The sequence below is a fragment of the Octodon degus genome, unplaced genomic scaffold, assembly GCF_000260255.1.
Source record: "Octodon degus isolate 3935 unplaced genomic scaffold, OctDeg1.0 scaffold00071, whole genome shotgun sequence".
In the NCBI taxonomy this organism is placed as follows: domain Eukaryota; kingdom Metazoa; phylum Chordata; class Mammalia; order Rodentia; family Octodontidae; genus Octodon; species Octodon degus.
The window spans coordinates 7,378,327-7,386,758 of NW_004524647.1; the positions used below are offsets into that span (position 1 = coordinate 7,378,327).

Sequence of the window (8,432 nt, forward strand, 5' to 3'; positions counted from 1 at the left end):
TCTTAAGCATTTTAACTTTTTAAAAGTTATACTCTTATACATCATGTAACTAGCAAGAAGGATAGTAAAGTATATATACACAAATGAACAAAGAAGGAAATAAAAATTTTTCTTTGGTCATTTTGAGTAATTTACACTTCAAATTTTTGATTATTTTCTTTTGGCTTTGTAAATTTGATTATGTTCTCATCGAAATAGTAGTTATAGTGTCCTATTACATAATGTTTTCTATTATATAGTCTTAATCTCGAGTAAAAAGTACATATTACTCTGGTAAGTGGCTGTCTTCAGTCATTACAAGGGATTTCATTCCCCCCAACTCCCACCCACATTTTTTGAGACAAAGTTACATTATGTAGTGCACAGGGCCTTAAACTCACTGTGTAGCACAGGCTGGCCTCAAACTCATGGGGATCCTTCTGTCTCAACCTTCCAAGTGCTAGGGTTATAAGTGTGTGCCACCACACCCAGTTTCCTTTGATTTTTGAATTGTAGAATTCTAACCTATAGCTCCATGAAGCTATCTTATTTTACTTACATATTTGACATACATCATGCTATATATGTTTAACACTTTTATGAATCTGAGGTAGTGTTTGATAATTACCTCTTTTTTCATGGTTTACTGTATAGGGAAAATTGAAATAGTTTATTTATCACAGGTCAGTTAATTCTGATAATAATCAAATTAATATCAGATTTTTTTAAAGGAAAGCCTTAATGTCTCTTACTTCCTAGTTTGTAGTTGTAGCAGATATAAAAATTTTAAGTGATTTATATGAGTATAGTTATTAACTGCTCATAGATTATTTCATCCATCCTGACAGTGGTGTTTTTGATTAAAAATAAGGGGAAATTTTTCTTTGTTTCTCTGTTTTCTTCTTCCTTGTCCTCCTTTCTTCCTCCTCTTTTGGCAGTTGAAGATTCATTCTTGTTTCTTTTGTTTTGTGCAGTTCATTTAGGCCCACTGCCTGTTTTCTAAGAAAAGAGCTACTAGCCAGAGGTATTGATGTTCTTTCTGAGATTAATGCCATTCTTGGCTGTCAGTCTTTCTTTGAGAATATAATTTTAGATTTTCTGGCATTGGCAGAGGATTATTGATTTTTATTGTTTATGGGAAGTTTTTTTAGAGTTGCAGATTCTTTGAATTAAAAGGGACCTTAGGAATCACATCATTCATAATCTGATAAGTGATTATTCACCATTTGACTTTGTGTTCTGAATTAGAACTTGGAACAAATACTTGTATTAATACTATGTGGACAAAATCAACTAATAAATTGTTGTATACTTTTTCCAAATAGTTGTATAATTACTTTTCTAGGTATTTTTATACATACAGGTATTTTCTTAGGACAAAATTGATACTATTCATCGTATACCTTTTTCTTCTATCTAATAAACATTTTCTCATTGTTATTAGTTGAAACTTATCCATGACTAAATAATATCTTAAGTTGCCTTCATTTTTTCCTGCTATTATAAATTGTCATTTTTTTATTTTAAGAAGAGAAAAATAAAAATGATGCAGTTTCAAAACAAGACGATAGGAAATTAACAATGGTTATAATGTTGTATATTGTTATTGTCAAAATAATAGTTCAGATTACTACATACAGGCATGCAAAATTGATCAAACAATATGAGCACTAACTTGTCCTTTCAGTGAACTAATAGAAATTAGTAATAAAATTATCTTAGCTATCTTTTTTTAAAGAATCATTTATTTATTTGTGTGTTTGTTTAGTACAGTGTCTCGCTACACAGCTCAGACACATAGTGATACTCATGCCTCAGCCTCCCCAGGTTTTGGTGGCTGGCTCAGAGTGGGGCTTGGTGTGGGGCTGGCACGTCATGTGGTACTGAGGATCAAACCCAGGTCCTTGGTTTGAAAGGCAGGTGCTTAGACTACCAACCCTGGCCCCTATTTTAGCAATCTTGTGTGTGTGTATATATATCTTTTTTCCCCTTTCTTTTTTCCTTTCCCCCATCCCAGTTGTTCTTTCATTTTGAGCAGTTTCTTTCCCTTTCACTATATCTATTGTACCTTTTGGATCTTACTCTTTCAGTTTCTTACACTGGGGAGACAATACACTGTTTATACATGTGATTCTGATTTGTTTCACTTATGAGTATGGTCTCTAGTTGCATCATTTTACCTATAATATCCTTGAGTTTATCTTTCTTTATAGGTGAGCAGTACTCATTGTATAAAAATACCGCATCGTTTTTATCCGTTCTTCAATTGATGGGACATTGGTTATTTCCAAGATTTAGTTATGACAAATTATGCTGCTATAAACATGGGTGCACATATGTTGCTATGGTATGATGTTTTTATTCATCGATCTTTTGTGTATATTTTTTGAGAACATTCCCAAATCTTATTTACTTGGAATAAGTTTCTAAAGTTCACTGGATCAGAACATGCAGAGATTTTTAGGGTTCTCTCAGTTTGGCAGTTTTCTCCAAAAAATTATGAACCCATTCAATTCTGGAGAAATTATGTAATTCTTTTTCTGTTGTGTTAAAATCTGTCTCCTTGGAATGAATGCAAGCAAAATGACTTGTTTGTTAACATGATATCTTCAATTACTACAAAAGAGTACTGTCTCTCTGTGATTGTTGTTTCTTCAGACTGTAAATTTTCTTTACCTTAAATTTATAAGGGATTACTGCAAGTTTATATGGGATGATTCAGTTTTAACGTATTATTTTGTTTTCCTACATGTCTTGTGTATTGTGTTTTTTATGATAGTTGTGATTGGTTCCTGATTAAAGAAAATGGAAGGTAGATTAGGCAAATTGGTATAAGCCAGTCACAGTCCACTATAGTGGGTCTGACAAAGAGAAAAAATAAAAGTTTTCAAAAATGTTTTCTTTGGAATCCTGACTGAATCTGCTTTTGAAGTTTTGAACTTCTGAAAGCTATCAAAATTAGATATATGCTATTTTTAGCACAATATCCTAGCCAATTAATTAATACTGCATAATAAGATTTGTGTTTAATCTTCAGTGTGTGTTAGTTTGCGTTTGTATTTTGGCCTTACTGGCCAACCTATTCTATTTATATTGTAATTCTGTGGCTTTTAAGTCAAGGAGAATTGAAAAGGCTGTGATTAGGTCTATACCTATGTAAAATTGCTATAGAATCCCTTATGTGGGTGTCAAGGGTGTTACTGTTGTGCTGTACTAACTAGAATAGTATAAAGTGAATTCTGTTTAGTAGTTCATTCCCTAAATAATTGTAATGTAACAGGAATTCGCATATTTTTCTTTTGGCCCAATGATTTGAAATACAATCAGTTGTTTAAGGTGCCACGTTGCTTAAAATACTCACATCTCTTGATAGTTCTTTTGTATGTGTTGTCTCATTTAAGGAATGAGATACTTTTATTATTTTTATTTTATGATATACAAACTGCTATTTGGGGGAAATTATTATGTCCACGTTATTCATTTAGTCAGTGGGCACACAAATCATTCTGGTGTACAGCCACCTCATCTCTTGGTAACTGGGTACTCATTTCTTGGTAACTAGGAATCTGATAGATCCTGTACCTCTGACATTATAATTTACAGTCATGATCCACATCCTTTTATCAGTCATTTTAAAGTTTAGTATGATTCCCAGCAATATAGGATATTTGGTTTTGGTTTTGGTTTTGGTTTTGGGTTTTTTCTTTTCCAGTACCAGGGATTGAACTCAGGACCTTGGTTTGCCAGGCAAGCGCTTATTCTACTGAGCTATCTCCCCGGCCACTAGGATATTTGGAAATGAGAAAACCTGTAATTTTAACATTATAATAGTATAAATAGAATTGCCTTTTTTTAGTACTTTCTTGTCAGAATTGCATTTTTAGGGCCAGCCAGATAGTTCAGTGAACTAAAGCACCTACTTAGGCAGACACAGGGCCTGGGGTTCAATCCCCAGCATTCCATGCTGGCCCTCCTCCCGGGGTGCACTGAGAAGGCAATTGAGACTAGAGATGGTGGCAGGTTCCTATAATCCCAGTACTTGGGAGGCTGAAAATAGGAGGATCACTAGGAATCTGATCTGTGTAGTGAGACACTGTAGATCTGTACTAAATACATTGTTAAAAATTGCATTTTTTGAGTTTATTTTCTAAGTAACAATATCCCTGTTACTGGGGCGATTATTTTGGCTGTTCCTCATTTTTTAAAAAATGGGACAGTAATTAGATGTTAAAATTGCCATTGTTTATAATTAATATGAGATTTTGAGGTTAGTAATTTGTTATTGAGCCTTGTAGTTAATCCATAGACCACACATCATTGACTAAATCATTAGTTCTCAAAAAAAATTTTTTGTTCTCTTTTGTTTACTCATTCATTCAAATGGGTAGAGTATTTTTTTTATCTCATGTGATATGAATGCCTACTTTCAGATGGCTTCAACTTTCAATTCTTTTGATTAAGCAGTCATTGCCATTTCAAAATCAGTAATCCTTACTTATCTTTATGATGTTTTATATTTTATTTCATTTATGTTTGGCCCAAAATTGTATTAAGAATCTATTTTCTATAAATGATGCTAATCATACCGCTTTTCCCATTATGCAAACAACAAAGTTTCATTTCTTTTAAACAAATGAAGCTAACAAGAATTGTATATATTTAATAGAGATCAATAATTTGTTACTTAATCCTGTTTTTAAAAATCATGGAGTCTGAATTCTTTACTAGTAGACCTCCACTTTTAATTTGAATTTTATTTGAAGCCAAATGACATTTCTGTTTTGTATGTTTTGGGTTCTTCCTCTTGAAAGATCCTAAACTCAGAGGATTTTAGCCCAGAAAGAATCTTAAAGATAATCTATTCCAGACTCCTGAACTCAGCTTCAGAGAGTAGAATGATGTGCCTGCCCATCATCACTTGTTGACAGGGGTGAAGTGAGAACCTAGTGCTTCGCACCCTGTCAGATGCTGCCTTTTGGATCATATCCAGGTGTTTTATCACATGTAGCAAAACTCTGTTTTGCAATTCAGAATGCAGAGATTGGCCACTGACCCTTATATTCAATTGTATGAAGCCCAGATCATTGACTGTCCACTGTAAAATGCCTTGATGCTATCTGCCTTAACTTGGGTTTTTAAAGTAAATGTGATTTCAGTACATAATGAATCACTATGAGTAATAAATTGCCTAATTTCTTACTATATATAAGAATATACAGTATGTGCTTCACTTACTCTCTTTGACCTTAGTTTTATTTTACCTTCTGTGCAGAACTTAAAGTGGCAAAGTAATTCCTTGTACAACTGTTACGTTTTTAGGCATTCAGCACATTTAGGAAAAAGAAAAAAGAGGTTAACAAACCATATTGATTGAGATTAAATAGGTTGAATTGTTATCTTTATTTGCAGTTGTACACAGACTTACTACATGCAAAATTCGACGTTATGCACTGAGACAACCATATAGAGTATTCAAGACTTTAAACTTACAAAGATAATTGCAGTGCCAACTCATTCCATTAACCTAGTGTTAATTATTGTTAATATACTTCATTTTCTTGTTTGTTTATTGCTGATAATCAGTCTGAGGACCTCACACTTGCTAGGCAAGCACTCTACCACTCAGTTACACTGCTAACCGTGATTATACTTTTTGACTGAATTTATGTGTTAGAAAATTATAAAGCTTCGCATAGGCTTTATAATATAACATCAAAAATGGAAGCTACTGTATTCTTTTAATAGCTCTATAGTTGTCTCAGTCTCTCTCTTTTTTTTTTTTTTTTTCTGCTATAACAGAATGCTTGAGACTGAGTAATTCATAGATTATGGAGGTTTGATTTTTATAGTTCTGGAGTCTGGGAGATCCAGTATCAAGATGCTTACATTTGAGAACCTTCCTGCTGCATCATGACATGGCAAGAGGCACAGCAAGTGTTCTTTCTCGCTTTCTCATCTTATAAAGTTAGTAATCTCATCAGAAAGACCTTCTCATGATAAGGTAACACTAATCACCTCCCAAAGGCTCTGCCTTTAAATATTATCAACACTAGCTTGGGAACCATAAAAAGTTTTCAACACACGAAATTTGAGGAACACATTCCAACCACAGCAACTATATTCCACATTACTGATGCACCCTGATTTAATAAACTTTCCCTACTGATGTCATTTAGAAGGACATTTGCAGCTTTAAGTCATTACAGAGAATGCAGACCTCCATGTATTTGTCATTCTGGTGTTTCTGTTCTATAGAAAGTTGTTTAAATAGGATTACTTAGTCAAAGGTTGTATGTATTTTAAATTACAATTAATTAATTAATTATTTAAAATAAAGTTTGCTTTCTCCAAGAGTTGGATATAACATTCTCTTTAATTATTGGCATTCTTATGGGTGAAAGTCAAATTTCTTTCTTTGGATTTGCATTTTTCCATCTACCTATGCCTTTAGCCAACAGCTAGCAAATATTTTCTAAAGTTTATTTTGTCTGCTCTGCTTCTGTAATCTCTGGGAAATGTCTGGCAACAAAAAAAAATGACCTTACCAGACATAGTGGTACACGCTTGTGATCCTAGAACTAGGGAAGCTGTGGCAGGAGGCTCACTGAGTTTAAGCCACTCTGGACCATACAATGAGATCCTTTCTCAAAAAAACAGAACAATTACCCTGCCCACCTGGAGTTTATTTTCCAGTGAGATTCAAAATGTTTGAATCCATTAATAGGAGTTAGCTTAGTCTCTTCTGTGAATTATTTGCTATTTTGACCTCTCATCAGTTTGTTAGAATTTATAAAAATATTAGTCTTTTTTTATTAAAAGTTACAAGCATTTCCTCAGCTTTTCCTGTTTATAGTATTTTGCATCAAACTTCTGAATTTTTTATCATGATACATAAAAAACCTTTTTTTGTGTGTATCAAAAATGCATCTTTATTAGAAAACAGCCTAAATTTTTAGACAAATAATTTTAGTGTATAAATTTATTTTTGTTAGAATATAAAGATTTCCATCATTAATTTTCCATATGAAGGATATTATAGGCCAGAAGCAAAATGCGCTCTGCACACAAGCATATATTTTTTGTGTGTGGCACTGAAAACAGTGTAGTGTTTGTACACATAAATTAGATTAAATGACATTACACATTGTGGAGGATTATTCTAGTGAATCTAATTGAAACAAACATGTCACAAAAACTGCAGTAAGATCAAGTCAGAAACTTTAGTTAGGATACTGTAGATTATATGGGAAGGTCTGTGAGGCTATAGTGTATTTACCACATTAAAACAACAAAGAATAACTATTTATGGAGAAAGGCTGGAGAGAGATTTTCACTAAAGCAAATTAACTTGTCAATGTCTTTTTTGACTTCTGAATTTTCTGTCTTAACCAAAGACTACTGGGGCAGGGGAGATGGCTCAGGAAATAAGCACTTCCCTGGCAAGCCTAAGGGCCTGAGTTCAATCTCCGGTTCCACCAAAAAAAAAAAAAAAAAAAAAAAGGGAAAAAAACAAACAAAGACTACTGTTCTGTCCCTATAAAAAGTCTCATTTATTCCAAAAGATTAATTATTTTATATTTGTTTGGTACATTGGAATTTGTTTATATATAAAATAATGATATGTTCATTGTAATGGATAGCCACTTTAGTCTATTTGAATAAACCATTCTTTACTCTGCTGAAATACTTCTGTATATATTTTGATCTTTTTCTAGAGTTTCTCTTCTTTTTTCCTCGTCTCATTGTATCTACCCTAGCTTTCTATTAAATGTTTTCCCACATGTTTTATTTAGAAAAATATAATAAACATTCATCACCTATATTGATAACTAGTGTTTTCCATGTTTGTTTGAATTTTCTCTATATACATATAGTCTCACACATATTCTTTAAAAATATCTCAGGAAAGTAAAAAGAATTTAGTTGTGTTATTTACATGGAGAAACTCCCCCTGATGAATGTGATCATTATGCACTCAAAATGTGTACTAATAGTTTTTTTTAAATGTATAAATGATTGAATGAAAAAATTTTCTTAAAGCTCAACTATTAGAAAGTAAATTGCAACATATTTTACCTCTAAATGTTTAAAATGAACTGCCCATGATTTAAAAGGCATGCTTTGTTATAACCAGTATGCTGTTATCATATGAAAGAGAACTCTGTATAGATACAAAACTTGTAGATCTTTTATAGTAATATCTTTTTTTATTTGAAAATTTTATTGATAAACAGATAGCAATGAGACAGTTTCAAATTAAATCGAAAGTACAGTTTCAACAAACAACACACTGCATATATTCTTCTTAGTGGTTAATTGCTGTACAAGATGTGGACTTAAGATCCTATTTACAAACACCTTTAGAACAAATCATTCTATTCATTAAGAGAATGCAACTATATATCTATCCTAACCACTTTGAATACACAGATACAAAATGGACATTCATCTGT

General features: G+C 32.4%; 1 protein-coding gene across 12 annotated transcripts in view; it reads left to right on the forward strand.

Annotated features, from left to right (window-relative positions):
- Positions 1-8,432, forward strand: part of Clasp2 (cytoplasmic linker associated protein 2) — a 203,474-nt gene that overhangs the window by 72,996 nt on the left and 122,046 nt on the right. The gene's annotated exons all lie outside the window — the stretch shown is intronic.